Consider the following 19,733-nt stretch of genomic DNA (forward strand, 5'->3'; position numbering starts at 1 on the left):
CCCACCGTAGAACATATAAAAATAAAAAAATATTTCCCGGACTCCGTGTATATGTGCTTAGTTCCTGACTGCTGTGTTAGGCAGACCAGAACTCCAAGCACACATGCTCAGGCATTCCTGAGCTCCAGACTGCTCAGTTAAGCAGTCCGGATAGGGAAGGCAGGAAACTCCGCCCTTCCAACCCAGAGATCTGTGTGGTGACAACCACACAAACCAGAAGGTCACCGGACTGCATCATCTGCAGACTGGACCAATAGGAGGCTCCAGCCTCCTCACATCTCGTGGGAGACCACAGCATACACGGGCCAGTATGGAGGACTGATCGGGCGAGCACAGGATCATGGAGACCACAACATGCAGGACCAATCAGATCGCATTTCTGGAAACAGGTGATCACTGGTCTGATCGGGCGGGCACAGGATTGCGAAGACCACAGCATGCAGGACCGATCGGATTTCTGGAAATGAGTGCTGCGGAGGAGTGTGTTACAGAGTAGAGGATCGCATGGTAGGCTGTTCTGGAGACAGGTGTTGCAAAGTACAGGATCACATGTCAGGCCGGTCTGGAGACAGGTAGGTGGTGAGGTGATCACTGCAATGGCGGTGTGTGTGTGTGTGTGTGTGTGTGTGTGTGTGTGTGTGTGTGTGTGTGTGTATGTGTGTGTGTATGTGTGTGTAATTCCCCTGTTGTTTCATGGTGGTGGGTAGAGAATAAGGCTTGAACCCTGTACCTTGGGCCTAAGTGACAAGAGCCTGAATTCCCTACCCACCACCATTTCTAAAACATTTGCAGATTTTTGCCTCATATCTGTTCTGTTCCTCATAAAATCTGTGGTTTCTGTATTTTTTTTACTTAAAACAGACAGTAGTGCAGTGGTAGCAGTGTTGCCTGACAGCTATGGGTTGTCTGGTTTGATTCTTGGCTGGGGTGCCTTTTGTGTGGAGTCTGCATGGCCTCCGTGGGTTTGCTCTGGTGTCCTCAGTGGACATTTGTCCCTATTTTTGGACTGTATTCCCCCATTATTGGCTTCATCCAGGTTTTTTGTGCCAAAGTTGAGAGCTATGGTGATAACTGAACTCACTGAATATGTTTGGGGGCTGTCTTTCCCCATTATTGGCTTTGTTCAGGCGTTTTGTGCTAAGATGTTGACAGCTATGGTGAGAACTGAATTCACTAAATGGTAGCCATTTAAGTTTCAGTCTTCCTTTCTTTCATAAAAATAGATGATTTGGCATAGTGGTATGTTGCTCTGGCTGTTTTGCACAGGGACCTGGGTTCATTACTTGGCAGTGAAATGTATGGTGGTAACACAGCATTTTATTCTAGCAACTTTCCAACATTATACAAGCAATGTTTAAAATGTGTCCCTGGTTTTTAGGCTTTGCCCCCCCCCCCCAAATAAATGTTGGCTTTGTCCAGATTTCTTGTGCTGCAAAGTTCAGAGATACAGCTGAGTGTCGAGTAGATTTTACAAGGAGCTGAGAGCTGCAGGGGAACAAAAGTTTAGTGCTGCTTATGCAAAGTTTGCTTACATTGTAAATAGCACCACAGGTAGTGTACTTGCTTTTGATGCAGAAGGCTGTGGGTTCTACTCCCACAGTAGGTAGATCCATTGCTGATACTGTACTCTGTTGTAAAGGGGATGGATGCTGCAGTCCTCTTTGGCGAAGATACCTAGTAACTATGAACCTGTTATCAGTTTGCCATCCATTCCCTATTGCAAAATTACTAGCATTATAATTTTTTTAATGCAACATAAGCAATTTATTCCTCAACGGCAACAGGCACTTTATTTGTAGATGAAACAATGACATATAAAGTTGTTTGCTAGCAGTAACCTCTTCATTAGTTAACAGATTTCTTTAATGTGGAATTATTTAGATGACTTTTACTTCTTCAGAGATTGTGCATATTTACAGATACTGGTGGACTGTTGAAGTTTGAGTAGACTTTTATGATGGAAATGTTCTGAATTGGGCAGTTTTGTCATCATTGGTGCATGCATTTTGTTTCATTGTTTACTGGAAAAATGTTCAAAACAATAAATTTAAAATGTCCTCTATCAACTATACTGTATTGTACAAGGAATTTAATTTAATACAGTCAGGAAGGTGTATCAAAGAGCATGTATATGTTTCGTGTTCAAGGGGCCTATGATTTGAAAACAGCCCAAAATTAATCTTTATCTGCCAGTGGCAAAATGTATTTTCTTTGAAAGTCGGTTTCAATGCTGTTTCAATTAATGTGAGTTTCAAGGGCAGAGAAGTTTTAATGCTGTATATTTTCATTGTGAGACTGCATTGCTTTGTTAGCAGATATCTATTAGGGTTTATGCTGTAAAATATAAAATAAAACTTTCAAATGAACTCCATATCATCGCAGAAGTAAAGCAGTATGCACATTACAGTGTTTATGGCAAATGGGCCGAAATAACCAAGGAATGGGACATTGGAATGGCTGCAGGGGGGATGCTCCATTCGACCATGATTTTGTGAGGGGGGGGAGGGCAGCAAACTCAGACAGCCCCAGCTGAACTATACCTCTCAACTGTCCAGAATTTTGCAGAATGAATAGATTTTTGCTTCTTATTTTTGGTTTGTTCCTCATAAAATTTGTGGGTTTCTGCCAATTCATTTAGGAATGAAGTCACTAAATAATGACAGACATTGAGTTTCAGACGTCATAACCTTCAGAAAAATGCATGCTAAGGCAAGACCTATTATTCTATCAACTGTCTTAAGTTTATACAAGAGCAATTTTTAGTACTGTTTGCATGTTCCCCCAATATATTTGGCCTTGTCCAGATTTCCTGCATTAGGAGGTTGAGAGGTACGTGCAAATAAATTGCTGTATAGAATAAGAAATATCCAAACCTCTCAACTGTCCCCAATTTTGGCTCAAAATGTTGCTCTCCCCCTAATAATCCCTCTGCAAAATGGCAATTTTGGAAGAAAACATGGAGGGTTTACATTATAAATAACTGTAATGATCAGAGTTATAGATTACTTTTATTTCAGAAATGCATGTAGATGATCTTATTTTGTCAGCTGCTCAAGTTAACAGTACTAATTTTAAAAAGGTGTCCCTTCTTTGACAGGTTCCCATCTGTATTGTGTGGCAATTTTATATTTTTGCATAACATTTTTGGTCTGTTTTTCATAAAATTGTAGTTTTCTGGCAAATTTTTAGCAATTCATTAAAGACTGAAGTTAGAAAATAATGGCAGACATTTGAGTTTCAGATTTCATACCTTCAAAAAATCATACGAATACAAGACCTACTACTATTCTATTATCTCTCTAAGTTTATAAGAGCAATATTTAAACATTGTCTTTATTTTTGGGCCTGTGTCCCACTTCTATGTATGACTTTGTCCAGATTTCTTGCTCTGAGGTTGAGAGGCATGAGTGTCAAAGCCATCACCGTCAACCAGAGACATTTCAAACTGTGACCTACTTGTTGCCCTCCACTCCCCATTGTAATGGCTCTGGATATGCCCAAGCAAGGCAAGGAGTAGTTATGCAGTGTAAGTGTGCAGAGTATTCCCCCATCCAAGGTAGACCACAAGTATGACCATGGCTTTTCATCTGTCCTTGATTTTGCAGAATGTTCTGGTTTTCTGTCATATTTTTAAACTGTTGCTTTATGCTTCTTATTATTCAGAAAATGCATGCTGTTAAAGTGCCCTGTTGCTCTGTATTAAAGTAGCAATGCTTTATTGACCATCAGGTAAGCTTGTCGGAGATTGTAAGATGCAAGTAAGCTTTAATAAGCATACTGTTAAAGAATTACCAACATTGAAAGCCTTTTAATTGTCACCATGCAGAGAATATTTACATAACTAGATAACGTATAAGCCTTAGGTACTGAAATGCATATGACAGTATTTGAAATAAAGGACAGGATTACAGTATTTTCAGAAGCTCATTACATTTGTTGGAGACTTGCAGTTATCTTTGCAGGCTTTACCTGTAAACTAAACAGAATGCCAATCAATCATGTGTGGTCCATAACTTGTGCAGTAATCCTTTAAGCAATTTATATTGAGCTTGTTTCTTGTTTGCTGTTCATTTTTTACTTTGATCATGTGTTCCCCATGAAACAAGTAAGATAGTTGTTGTCAGGCAGCAGGTCTTTTTTGGATAAGAAACATTTTTACAAGTGGGGGTATCACAGGGATTGATACTTTCAGCATGTTACTTGGTAATTTTATAAAGCTGAATATAAATTATAATTAGAACTGCAGTGCAAGGAGAAGTGGTTTGAGCTGAGTGCTGCTTGTTTTATTTTATACTTGATTTTGACTGGCATTCCAGTAATGTATTTAAAAAGCAATTTATTTTTTCATGCCTCACAACCTTTGTGTTTCCATCTAGATATTAAGTAAGTTGTCATGTAGCCAATGCATTGAAATATTTTTTTCTTCTACACTTCATTTTGTCTTGATTGGACTCTCATAATGACGGCTTGGCACCCAGGGCAGCGTATTTAATTAAAGTTCCAGTTGTTGTGGTTTTGAGCATAGCTCCACCCCTTTCTAGTTGGCCCCACCCATTCAGCTGTCTCCTGCAGCCCCCCTTTAATTTGAAGTCACCAGCTGCCACTGATGAACAACACAGATGGTACATTATGGTAAGACATAACTTCTTTTTTTCTTCTAGCGAAGCCTTTCTTTTGTTGATTTGGATGTATGCTTGGGGTCATTGTCATGTTGAAAGGTGAAATTTCTCTTCATCTTCAGCTTTCTAGCAGACGCCTGAAGGTTTTGGGTCAAAAGTGACTGGCATTTGGAACTGTTCATAATTCCCTCCATCTTGACTAAAGCCTCAGTTCCAGCTGAAGAAATGCAACCCCAAAGCGTGATACTGCCACCACCATGCTTCACCGTGGGGATGGTGTTCTTTTGGTGATGCGGAGTGTTGTTTTTGCACCAAAAGTACCTTTTGGAATTGTGGCCAAAAAGTTCAACCTTGGTCTCATCACACCATGACACATTTTCCCACATGCTTTTGGGAGACTTGATGTATTGTTTTGCTAATTTTAGCTGAGCTTGGATTTTTTTCTGTGTAAGAAAATGCTTCTGTCTTGCAACCCCACTCCATAGTCCAGACATATGGAGAATACAGGAGACTGTTGTCACATGTAGAACACAACCAGTACTTACCAAAAATTCCTGCAGCTCCTTCAAGTGTTGCTTTAGGTCTCCTGGCAGCCTCCCTGACTAGTTTTCATCTTGTCTTTTTATCAATTTTGGAGAGACGTCCAGTTCTTTGCAACATCACTGTTGTCCCATATTTTTTCCACATTTTGATGACTGTCTTCATTGTGTTCCATGATATATCCAATCCTGTGGAAATTTTTTTGTACCCTTCTCCTGACTGATACTTTTCAACAATGAGATCCCTTTGATGCTTTGTAAGCTCTCTGCGAACCATGGCTTTGCTGTAGCAGGCAACTGAGTAAATGTCAGGAAAATACTACTAGGACACCTGAACTTTATTTGGGGTTAATCAGAGTCTCTTCAATTGATGGCAGGTGTGTACCCAAGACTGAATGCTGTAATTAAATCAAAACGTGCTTCAACAAAGTATTAGTTTAAAGGTGTGCACACTTATGCAACCAGCTTATTGTACGTTTTTTATTTTTTATATTTGTCCCCTAACAGATTTGTTTGTTTTTCAGTTGCATTGTACAGGTTATAGGTGACATTAAAGGTGGGAAAAGTTTTGAAATGATTTATTATCGTCTCATTTTTTTATATCCCAAAAACCTGGCATTTTAACAGGGGTGTGTGCACTTTTTATATCCAGTGTATGTATGTAATGTATGTACTTGGTCTATAGTACTGTGGAATTGTTAGACATGTATGTTGCATTATATAATGATACATTATTGTAGTGGTATTATTTATGTTTTTGCCAGAGTTGTGTAGTTATTCATTGTTGTGATAGTCTTTGATGTGGTGCTGCAGACAGTTAATTTATGTTAGATATATCTGCAATATTGTAAGCATACCACTGATTTCTTGATAGTGCTCATTTGCTTTGACATGCATCTGTATATAACATATGTTATTCCATCTGTGAATGAAGGCAACTACTGCATTAGACAAAATCTGAGTATGAGGCATGGAAATATTCATGTGTGCAAATGTATGTTATGACGTAATAAAGACTACTTAGGGTCTGTGTACAGAGTAGCTCATAGGTTCATAGGTTCATACTAGGCTATCTGCCCTGGGGCATTTATAAGCCTAGCCCAATTGTGTTTGGCTTATGCCACCCCTTGATTTGAGTATACTGTGCCCTTTTTAAAGTTTAGTTTACTGTGCCTCTGTCTAATAGTGACCCGGAAGTAATCCCCGGGACAAACCTACGATCCCCCATCCACTCATCAAGATTCTTCTTGAAGAGAGTCAGTGAGGTGCTCTGCCTAACATGAATTGGAATTATATTCCAGAGAGAAGGGAGCCTCTGGGTTATGAATCTGTCCCTCCAGCATGTTCTATTTATTTCTGTGCTGAGGTTCAAGTCCCTCGAGCGTGGCTCTAAGGGATTTAGATTTACTGAGGTGGAGCATGTCCATTAATTCTGGGTTGGACATAGCTTTATATGTCAGGCATAGATCACCTCGAATTAGGCGGTATGCAACTGAGTAGAGCTGGAGTTTTTTTAACCGAGCAGCATATGGCATCTGTTTGAGTCCCTTGATCCTCCTGGTGAGGTACTTTTGGGGTCTTTCTAATTGCTGCAGGTGTCGGTAAGGTACATCCCAAAGGGGGCATTGTATTCTATGATGGGCCTGATGAGGGATGAATAAAGGGGCACGATTACCTCTCTTGATCTAGATGTGAATCCTTTCATGATGAGGTGGGCTATGTAGAAGGTCTTTCTAACCACTTTGGCAATGTGGTTGTCAAAGGAGAGATTGCTATCAACTTGGGTCCCCAGATCCCTAATTACTTTCTCTGTACTTAATGGGTTACCACCTATGTGGCATCTGTATATAACATTTTTATTTAACATATAGCTTATACACTGATGAAGGGTTGTTAAACCTGGAAGCTTTGTTGGATTAAACAGTTTTTGCTGAGTTGCGCTGTCAAGTTCGTTTTATTTTATATTTATCTATTAGATACGTGGACTGTGACTTTACTCTGTAGCTTGGGTTTATTTTGAACTTATAGAGTAGATTGCACAAACAGTGATGTTCCCAGCACTCAGTTTCATATTACCCATGAGTCTTTTGATGCAGTTATACTAAAAGTGATATAATAATTTTTTTTTTTTTATTTAGTAATGAGTATTCCCTGGAATAAGAATTCACATAAATATTTTTAAAAAATCCACATAAGTGTTATTATGGCATACATTTCACATACTTTATAGTTCATGGTTATAGTGCTATTTATGATTATGTTTCTCTTACCTGCTTGTTTTAAGACTGTGTATACTTGTTCTGAGTACAGTTAAGTAGTAATTGTATCCTTAATCTGATATATACATTCACTGCAAGTGTGTTTTCTTACAAAGATGTTATGTTATAACATTTCTGTGCGTGGCCATGGTGGTGCAGTGGTTAGCATTGTCGCCTCACAGCAAGGGGTTCTCTGGTTCAATCCTCAGCTGGGGTGCCTTCTGTGCGGAGTCTGCATGTCCTCCCTGTGGTCGCGTGGGTTTCCTCCCACATCCCAAAGACATGCAGTATGTGGATTGGACACTCAAAATTGGCCCTAGGTGTGAGTGTGTGCATGTGTGTGACTTCTGTGGAAGGTTGGGCACCGGGCTGGCAACTCAACACTGTAAAACTCCACTGCCAATCATGAGCATACAGGTGATCCACTGTGGCAACCCCTAACCGGGAAAAGCCGAAAGAAGAAGATGTTATAACATTTCTGTAATAATGACTGATGTTTATATCAGTCATTGTTTTATGCAATGTAAAGAAACTGCTTTTGTGTTTTAGGCACTGTGTGTTCTCTGGTACATTGATTATAATGTACAAGTACAATTTATGATTCTTGCAATGAGTATACTTCACAGCAGCATTGCACAAATGTCTATGTGCTGACATCCAGTTATTCCTTTATCAAAACATATGTATACTACTTTTGAAATGCTTTTATACCAATACCCAGATGAAACAGTGATGTTCCCTGCTGTAATCTGCACTTTACCTATGACTTGTTATCAAATGCATCTATTACATATATTATAATAAAGTATTGTCGTATACTAATGTGCAGTGATATACAAATTATAGACAGTATTTCATTCATATAATAATATTTCCTAAGCTATTGCTTTTCTATTGCTGGGTTATTATTGCCTAACAATGTAAGCAGAAAGTATCCTACCACTGTTGTTTTGGCATGTTGAACTTGATGCTGTCTCAAAATAGGGACTTTTTACTGACAATATATTGTAATATTGTTTGTTGTATGGATCAGCAATAGGAAAGGAGAGAGGTACATAGCATCCTGAGAAAGACTGGAGTACCTTGTGGTCTTACTAAGAGTGGCACAACTCACCCATACATATCTATCATCAATACATGCCTTTTGTATTACTTTAGGGATGTGTTTACAACTGAACTGTTACATGCAGTTTACTATCTGCAACTCTCCAGGTTTGCAACATATTTGCAGTGTTAGTAAGCAACAGCAGTTTTGTGTAGTTTGCTGTCTACAACTGTCTTTAATAGTCTGTAACATGTTTGTACTCTTAACAAGCATTTACAGCACTGTGCAGCTATAATTAGTAATAATTTGCCTGTACAATATATATGTTCACAACTGTTTGCAACACAGCTGCACTGTTGTTGATTGTTTGCAGCTATATATAACTGCTATAGAGATATATATGTTCATTATATGTATGCTATCCTATTATGTGGCCAAATATTACTCTTGTTGCATGCATGTTAATTGAATCATAATCGAATAGCATGTATATTAACAGACGTGTACTATAGCAGAGCACTGCTATGGAAAGATATCTAAAAAATCTATACTGGTGCTAGATTGATTCATAGTGAATCTCAAAAAATCATGTGTTGTCCATATTGCGGTGGAATAGGTTCAAACTAATCTCATCCCCCTTCCAACCTACCAAATCAATCTAGCACCAGTATAGATTTTTTAGATGTCACAATATTCAAAATTGGGACGGGGTGGTACACCAAGTTACACAGGAAGAAGTGTTATTGTCCAGCATTCCTGCATTATGATAGTATGCACAAGGAACACATCTTTCCCAACATTGTGAAAGGGCAGGCAATGAGGCTTTCCCGTCTTTGTTGTCAGGATGAGAGGTATCAAACAGCACTTGAGGAATCTAAAATAAGGTTTTTTGATCAGAGGGTATCCAGCTCAAGAGGTGGATATGGCTTATAAACAAGTGCAGAAGGAGAGAAGAGGTAAAGCTAAACTCTATTACTCAGAGAGAAGGTTAATAAAACAGCAGGGGGAAGGATACAAAGCTTTCTCCCAGACCCCTTTAGTCTTATCATACACTAAAGATGTGAGTAAGTTTACTAGGATTATACAGGACTATTGGCATATTTGTCTAGTAGATGAAGAAACTATTAATGTGGTGGGAGATAGACCACGGTTTATATATAAGAATAAGCAAAACTTGAAGCAACAACTGTGTTATCCTAGGAAGAAGAAACATGAAGCCAGTGTTATGAATGGGACATATAAGTGTGGCAAGTGTGCATATTGTGTCTATGTGGATGAATCTAGATTTTTCAAACACACTGATACAGGACGTCTGTGGGAACTTAAGGTCAAGGCAGACTGTGAGACTGTCAATGTGATATATGTTGCACACTGTCAGGTATGTTTCCGATTTTATGTTGGAAAGACTAACTGTTGTCTCAGGGAAAGGGTCAGGGATCACATATATCGCACTAGGAGAGGTTTAGAATATAGTGTTTTAGAGAAACACACTTTATCCACAAATGAGGAGCATACCTTTTAGTTTCAGGTACTGCATGTTCAGGAAGTGAATAGCAGGATGGGTGACCTTGTAAATCAGACAGAATCTATGGAGGTTCAGTGGATCCTGAGGCTAGGTGCACACAGGGGGCTAGGCTTGAAAGACTCAGTCCACTTAAAACCAGGTTTGAAATCTAGGAAACTGAAATAAATAGTCTCAATACTGACTTTGTGTAATTAGTACATAATCTAGGTTTGACAGTTCTTGCCCCCCCCCCCTTTCTCCCTTTTTTCTGTTATTACCAAAGGTTAGAGAGTTGAAATAAATATTTCATGTTATATTATGTTTTTGTCTGGCCACTGTATGAACTGTTATATTACATTTTGTACATTGTGAATGTTTTATTACTTTCAGCAACATTACATTTTTTATGTACCTGTACCTTTAGGATGGGATGACTGTGCTTAATTTGTTTTGACAACAGATTGGTTATTTTAAATTTTGTTACGTATATATATATATATATATATATATATATATATATATATATATATATATATATATTATATATGGCAGTTGTTTGAGGTTATAGTGTCTGTGGAAACAATGTTGATCATTGTGAAAGTGCTCAGTTATCTACAATAAAAGCTTTGGATTTTATTAATCTGGATTGGCATCATTTATTCCAGCTACCTTCAGCTTTGGGTGTGCTTTTCATGTTGTTTTTCTGACATTATTTTATATAGATATAATTTTCACATTTTTATACATGTCTCAACAACCAAGTAACAAAGACAGAACTCCTTAGCCTCATATGAAAGCTCTCAGCTAGATGCATAAAATGCTGACAGTATGTGTGTAACTTGAGTGGTTGCTGAGATATTGTAAGTTGTTTACACAATATTACCAATGTTAATAGTTACTGTGTTTACCGTGACTTATAAAATTTGGTTTACAATCTAGAACCTAAAGAATACTACCACTATAAAAATAGTTTGTGCTGAAGAGTTTGTCATTAGTAGTTCTTTCACAACTCTTATGGTTCCAGAGATATGAACATTATAGAATACAACGCCCCATTTGGTATGTACCTCTCAAGACATCTGCAACAAATGGAAAGGTCGCAGAAATACCTCACTAAAAGAATCACAGGCCTAAAGCAGATCCCCTATGCTGACCGTCTAAAAAAACTCCAGCTGTACTCTGTCGCATATCATCTACTCAGAGGCGATCTCTGCTTAACATACAAGGCCATGTCAAACCCAGAGCTGTTGGACATGCTACACAAAGAAATCCCAATCCCTCAGAGCCACACGCTCCAGGGATCTAAACTTTGTCATCACAATGAACAAAACATTCTGGAGAGAAAGATTCCTGACCCAGAGACTCCCCAGACTCTGGAATAGACTGCCCATACATGTCAAGCAGAGCGCCTCTTTGGGCTTCTTCAAAAGGAACCTTGATGATTGGATGGGAGATAGGAAATTCACCCCGGGGATCACGTCAGTCGCCCTGCTAGACAGGGGTCCAGGGAAGTAAATATTGTGGGAAGAAATAGCCAGGGAATTGTTATGGCTAGGCTTGTATTAGTCCCTAGGGCCAATAGCCTAGTACCAACCTATGAACCTATGTGAGGACATAATTTGAGTCTGTCAAAAGGCTTAGACTCTACCCATTGGAAGTTACTGTGAAAACTTCCTTTTTTTCAAACACCTTTATTGAATTATCACTTGTGACATAGGCAAATTTACATGTAATCAAACTATATTAACATAAACATTATACTTCACATGTATTGCTATGTCATATAACCTAATCAATATTACATAAATTATTCAATTCCTGCCCTTTTTTAAAACAAGAAACATTTATTAAACCATCAGTTACTACAAAGGCAATCAAATATTTATATAAATGAAAACAAACCACACAGAAACAATCCTAGTGTCAAGCATTTTACATCACAAACCATACTGACACACTCCCAGTTGCAAACATTATACATCACTTATAATCTACCCAATCTTTCTCACTCAAACATTACATAGCTCATTTAAAGTCTTGCCACCTTTTAGGCCTCATTCTTCCCGTGTATATATATTTTCCCATAATTCCCATTTTTTCTATGTAGTTTGTTCCTGCCCTTTTCTAAAGATCTCAATTCCAGTTGTTTTATCTATGTTACTATATTCACTATTTCCAGTATAGTTGGTTTAGATTTTGATTTCCATTTTCTAGTAATTGCTTTTTTTGGCAGTCACCATTATTAGACATAGCAATGCCTTACCATGTCTAGGCAATTCTGATTCTGTATCATGGCTCAAAAAAAATATTCTCCCTCATCAGACCAATCTGCCCACCCAGCATCTCCGACAGTGCATCCTGCAGGGAATTGTTAAAGACTGCTAACTCCCAGAAAATATGTTCCCAATTACCTCTTTCTTCCCCTTAACACCTCCAACACTTACTGTCTGCCTGAGGAAAAATTCTCTGGAGTTTACTTAACAACTCATTCCCTCCAGTACAACTCTTTTGAGCGTGTACCTTTAACTCCTAGTGGATGTGGCCTGAGCCTTTAAAAATTAAGTTAGCACCTTACAGTTCTAACAAATACTCATTGACAGAGGTCAGATATCAATACAATTGTGTCTGCCATCATGTATGCTTCAAGATAAAATATTCTGATACCTTGTGTGTAGCATGATTTTGGAATTATTAATGCAATATGAATAAGTAATATTTGACGCCTAGAGGAGCAGTAGGAGGTAACTGCATATGCACCTGGAGGTGTCACTTGGATGTAATGAGTGGTATAGTAAACATTTCCAGTCAAAAAACCTAAATCTTCTAGATTTTGTTGCATATTTGGGAGACATACATATATCCTCCCATTGTTTCTTTGTGAATTGCTTATCCAGTCTCTCTTCCCAATCCTTTCTAACCTCCTCTGATTGAGTGTTATAGTTATCATGCCATATTTTGCATGCTCTAATTATTCTTTTTTTAATGGCAGCTTCTGTTCTAGACCCCATTAAAAACTCTACCAGTGCTGGTATTTTGTTTAGGACCCCCCCCATTTCTTTCTCTTTGCCTATACTCTGGTATCAATTCCTGATAGGGAAGGCAATCTCGAACTTGCAATTCAAACAAATTCTTGGCATCTTCCCATTCTATCATCTTTCCCTCTCTAGTTATTTGCGCCCAATATCTTGGTTTCTTTGCCAGTTTTCTCCAATAAATTTCGGCCCCCTCTTGCCTATTGTTTGTATCCTTAATTGCAGTCATCCCTTTCGGCAGAATCTCCTTTCTCCATTCCCATGTTGGTTTAGTTCTTAGAACACTTTCTGCTACTTTATGGATATATATTCTGCATAATTATTGTTATTCTCCTTAAAGGCCTGCATCCAAAATTCCAGTCTCTCCTTGTTTCTTCAGTTTCCCCACTGTTTCATCATTATCTCTTTCTAATTTGAATGAAAGTTTTCTGCTTGTGCTATGGTATAAGAGCCTTACGTTTGTAGCTTACAGTGCAAACTTCCTGAGTGCCATGGGCATGAATGTGTTAATCAAAAGACCCAAACAGAGAACTCAGACACTAAGAAAGGAACCATCTAAAGAAGGAGGAGCTAGCTGTCTGTCCAAAAATGTATAGAACAAAGGATGTACCCTTGTCTGAAAAGCACACTCCTATCGAGGGGTATATCTAGTAAGAAATGTCTAGACAACTCCCAGGGGACACAACAGGTAAACAGGTATGCCTGTCACCATAGCCAAGGCATCCACCATAGATACTGAACAATGTTTAAGGTGAGAGACAAGAAACATAACATTCATTAGGATCAGACTGAGTTTTTTTTCTTGATCCCTGACTCAAGGAGGGCCTCAGGTATAGTCATAGAACAATCCAATAGGAGGTACTGGGGCCTGGACAGTCGAAATGCATAGATGAAAGCTGTAAACCTCAGTATGACAGATGAGTATGTCTTCCTGTCAAACACGTCCCCCCCCCTTGGGCAACCTTGTCCTTCAAGTGAGAGAGAAGGGAGTGTGACCTCAATGTAGGCTGACTGAGGAATATGGAAATCACCCTTGGAATACCTAGCAAATTATTGTCACCAGTCTCCATAGCCAGCAGGGGATGTTAGCCCATTCTCTCCAACTGCAGGATCCATAGATGTGCCTGCACTTGCTGAGCATATGGCAGACACTTGTGGGGTGACTGGCAGATGGGGCATACCCACAGATATCTGTATGCCAAAGGATGCATGCAAGGGGAGAAGCCTGTGCCAGGCCTAGTAGTGGTATGAAATTGAAGTCCATATGGGTAAAGTCCTATATATGCATAACTCTGGCAAAGAGTGGAATAAGCACCCAGTCTCTAACCTCTTACACCTTGAGTGGACCCTGACACAAGTTTACCCCACAATTCCTCCTCCACTACCAAGGCTGACCAATCCACTAGCCTGAAGTGGATGCCTTACATGAAGAAGCTTTGGTCCTGAGTACCTCCTCCAATCCTGGACAGGATGAATGAAGGGAACTGATTAGGCTTGAAGAATCAGGACTAAAGTGACTAGGTGAGGAAAAGTGGCGATTTTTAACCCAGGATGCATCCCACTAGAAGGGAGCTTCAACTGCATTTTTCCAAAGTGACAAGTTCTCTTCGAAAACAGAAAACTGGGAAAAGATTTAGCCTGCGATGACCATCGATAATCCTTGTATCTGAACAAACTAGGAGGTTATGGACACTGTGAACCTACAGCTAGACGTACACCAGCTATAAGGAATCAATGGATGAAGCCCTGCCTGTGACCGAGATGACCTGGGACTGAGTAGCAACCCTGGCAGAAGGGACCAGCACAAGATGTTGTAATTAAATGACAAAGAATGTCTTGCCATCCTGGTAGGAGAAAGGTATCCCAGTTCACTGCATACCGAGTTCCTAGTGGAGGCAGAAGACACAGCATGCAGCAGTTAGGTCAAGACATCCACATCTACTAAGACATTTGAAGCAAAGTAACTGCTTCTGGCAGGTACATGAAAGTGTGCAGATGCTGTGAGATGGCATTTAGGAAGTCTGTAGATATCAGACTCTAAGGGGAACAAACATCCATCCTTCTGGGATATTTGGAGTGGATGACAGCACATTCACCTTTCTGATATAGCCTAATATCCAAGGTGTCACAAATAGACTAGCAGAAGTAAAAGATTTAATAATCAGCAGGTACAGGGACCAAAAAAAAGCACACACACAAGGGGGGCACACCCCAGCCAATTATTCCAACAAAATTTCAGGTGCAAAAAATCCACCCAGGGCTGCCAAGTATCCACAAATTTATGGAAAGGCTATATATATTATCAAGAATTTAACGTGTCCATATAATCTGTGAAAAATATTTTGTTATCCATAAAACTTGCAGTTCAACAGAATTTAAAAAGATTTGTATATTTTACTACTGCGACATTAAGGCTTCAGGCACCTCATGGACTTTGCAGCCCTCAGCCAACTTTGTATCACTCAGAGTATGCCAGCACTGGGATATAGCTGAATTCCAAACAACAAATTAGCCAACACCACACAGCCAAATATATTCCAATAAACAACTTTTAACTTGCAGAATGGTTAAGGAAAAAGACTAATTTCTTTGATGACAATTCTGTCTCTTCAGTTAATTCACCAATATCTTTTAAAATAATTTGATTAAATAAAAGGTCATATGATTACAAGTAAAAAATATATACAGTAGAATCTCATTATAATGGACTGTGTTATAACGGAGACGCAACTATAACAGACCAGGTCCGCAGGTCCCGGCTACACACTCATATAAATGTGAAGAAAAGGTGTCGGATATAACAAACTCACTTATAAGGGAATTTCACTTATACCGGACTGCTGATAGGCTGTCTTATTTGGTTATAGCGGAATACGCATGTGCATCATTTACACGTGTGTGCTGTTTTGTGTGAAATGGCAGTGAAGTCAGCTAGTTCAAAGAGGCATTCAATAATTCTAGAGTTAAAACATGAAATTGTTGTTTTAATATAAAATAAAAAACACAGGCTGACATTGTACATAAATATGGTCTTAGTGAATCGGCAGTTAGTGATATTTGTATTAACCATGGGCAATACAAATCCTCCTGACAGTTTGCTGACAGTAGCAAGACAATGCAGAAGTCTACATGTGATGACATTGAAGATGCTGTTTTCCTTTGGTTAAAGCAAGTGCATTCAGTTGGTGCAACTATGTCTGGTGCAATATTAAAAGATAAGGTGGTTAGTTTTACCAGTGAACTTGGTCACTGAGACTTTAACTGCAGCGATGGCTGGTTGCATCAGTTTAAGAAATGCCAAGCTGTAATCTTCCAAATTCTGAGTTGAGAATTGGGATCTATACCACAAGAATTGGCCAAGGACTGGCTCCATAATAATCTACTACAGCTGCTAGACTTGTATGATGAATGTATTGGGGTCTGTACCGCAAGAATTGGCCGAGGACTGGCTGCAGTATAAACTACCGCAGTTGCTAGACCTGTATAATGAATGTATGGGGTCTGTACCACAAGAATTGGCCAAGGATTGGCTGCAAAATAAACTACCACAGCTGCTAGAATTATATGATGAATGTAACATCTGCAATGCAGATAAAACAGGTTTGTTCTTTAAGCTGCTGCTGGACCGCACAATGACATTCAAAGGAGACACTTGCCATATCAAAATAGCATCTTACTTTATTGTTTGCTGTGAATATGGATGGATCCGAAAAGCTGCCACTGTTGGCCATCAGCAAGTCTGACAACACATGATGTTTCAAGGGTGTGAAGTCACTATCAGTGCATTACAGAAGCAACCGCAAAGCATGGATGACTGGCAGTCTGTTCAGCGAGTGGCTGATAGGATGGACAGACAATTTGTCAAGGAAGAATGGCATGTACTGATGATCATTGCTAACTGTAGCACACATGATCCAGCTGTTACCCAACAGCTTAAAGCAATACAACTGGAGTTTATGCTACCCAACTGTACCAGCCAGCTTCAGTAATGGGACATGGGAATTATCCAGAAAGATAACGCTTTGTACAAAAATCGACTTTTGGGAAAACTTATCATGACCATTGAGAACAGTGTTCTGGACAGTTTTGTAGTTGATGTACTCCAGAGTCTGTGTTGGGCATGTTCGGTTTGGGAGAATAAAATAACATCTACTACAATCAAAAATTGCTTTAAGAAAGCAGGGTTTGTCAAGAACGTTCAAATCACGAATGAGCATCCAGAACCATCCACCTCTACAGCTGACCCTGACTGTTGCAACATTTTTTGAACTACTGATAGAACTGCGCTTCCTGGACCAGAATGCATCATTGGAAGAATTTCTTGTAGTTGATGAGCAGGTCCCGACAGAGTATGTACTGACTGACCAGGAGATTGTATCAGAAGTTAAGGTGAAGTCTGCAGGTGTCGATTGTGCACAACGGGATGACAAATCCAGTGATGATGACATTCCAGTGGCATCTCCACCATCAACACGTGACGCAAACATGGCACTGACAATGTTGCAATGTTCCATTGAACATAACGCCAGTGACCCAGCCGAGTTAGATGTCCTGATGACTTGCACTGGGAAATTAGACGAATACATGGCTAAAATAGCAGAAAGAAATGCAGTGCAGAAGAAATTGACTGATTACTTTGCTTATCAATAATACATTACAGTACATATGTATAAAAATATTATAGCTTGATAACACCTAACACATAATTTCAGTGTAAGGTGGAATAAAGTTAACAACTGCAAGATTTTCTTTTGACTGAGTGATTACTTTACTTATCAGTAATACATTGCAGTACAGTATGTGTAAAAATATTATAGCATTTGTTGACAGTTTTGGACCCCTCCCCTGCCCATGTGTCCAGACTGGCCCTATCCTCCTCCTGTCTGTGTAGGTGTCATAAATGGATGCCCCTATTGACCTACTATACATGCTAGGGTGCAGGATCATAGCAAGGAGCCCTGTAGGTATATCCTTGTGTAAAGCAAGACCACCTCTGGATATTGCAGACACTGGATATAACATACTACTTTGCCAGGTCCCTTGAAGTACGTTATAGCGGGATTCTATTGTATTATAAAATATACACCAAATGACATTAGATAATATAGCGATGTTTCTGTAATAGATGCATGAAAACAATCAATTATTATCAGAAAATGAAAATATGTGCAAGGAAACTGTCTTAAAAAATGAATGAAATATAGTAACACACTTTCATCTGCTGGACAAATCAAATAGTGCATAACTCATGATTAATCAGGTAGAAAATCATAAGTGAGACATTTTATGTCTAACTAAAATATAACAAAAAAGACTGCACTGAATAATGGGACAAAGTTGTACTGACTACATATGAAAATAATAATTTTAATATCATGAGAAAACTTTTTGAGAAATATAATAACTGCAGTAAATGTGAATAAAAAGCATAACACAATGAATAAATAACGCAATGCATGACCCAAAATTGCAATTTGTAATTATATAAAGCTGTTTTGTATAGAACTAAATAATTATATAGAAAAAAGACAGCAGTACCCATGTATGACAATAATAGGTTCATAGGAAGTTACTAAGCTAATGGCCCTAGGGCCTTTACAAGCCTAACCATGTAATACCCATGTCCCCTAATTGACCATTGTTAGATGGTTCTCTAATTGAAGATTATTAGACGGTTTGATTGTTTCCAGAACGAATCTATGATCAGCACTAGCTGCCCCTGTGCATGAGGGACATAGGTGCAATCACAGGGGTGAATTTACGGTGTCCCATCCAGTTGTCCAGGTTGTGCTTAAATAGGGTCATTCAGGATCTCTGCTTAATGTGAACTGGGAGTTTATTCTACAGTAGTAGCAGTCTCTGGGAGATGTATCTGTCTCTTCAGCATGTTTTGCTTAAGTCACAGGCTAGGTTGAGATCTCTGGAGTGAGTGATTCGTGTCCAATTTGATTTGCGGATGTACAGCATTTCCATTAGGGCAGGGTCAGAGACTGCTCTGTAGGCCAGGCACAGGTCACCTCTCAGCAGTCTGTAGGACACAGAGTACAGCAACAGGGCTTTCAGTCTTTCCATATAGAACATATTTGAGTCCCTGAATTCTCTTCATCAAGAACCTCTGTGGTCTCTCCAGCTGCTGCAAGTGTCTGGTGAGGTACATGCAAAAGAGAGCATTGTACCCTCTTAGTGGTCTGATGAGGATGGAGTACAGAGAATCTATTAATCCCTTGGTCGTGGATGCAATGCCCTTACTTATGAGGATACAATGTAAAAGTCTTTCCTTACCACTGTGGACACATGGTGATCAAAATTTAGACTGCTATCAACTTGTGTTCCCAAAATCACGCACCACTGGGTTCAGGCTTAGGGGAATGCTGCCTATATTGTAATTTGCAGGGGCTACCTCTTTGCCAAAGGAGACAATGATGCATTTTTTTTTTGCATTTAGTTTTAGACTGTGGCTTTGATATCAATCAGTTGCCTGTGTTAACCCCTCCTGTAATATACTAATATATTTAGGGGACTCAATGATTGCTCTTAGTTTACAGTTATCTGAAAACTTGGTAAGCCACAAGACATCTACTTTTGCCTGGACTTCTCAGAAATAGATTCTAAACAGTAGAGGGGCCCTGATGGTGAGACAGTTGGCTACCCATCTAGTGACATATGGGTTAATCCCCAGTGGGCAGAGTTTCTTGATGATACCTGAGTGGAGGATTGTGTCAAAAGCCTTGGCTAA

Source organism: Protopterus annectens, chromosome 1.part1 (assembly GCF_019279795.1).
Source record: "Protopterus annectens isolate FY-2018-M chromosome 1.part1, PAN1.0, whole genome shotgun sequence".
Taxonomy (NCBI): domain Eukaryota; kingdom Metazoa; phylum Chordata; order Ceratodontiformes; family Protopteridae; genus Protopterus; species Protopterus annectens.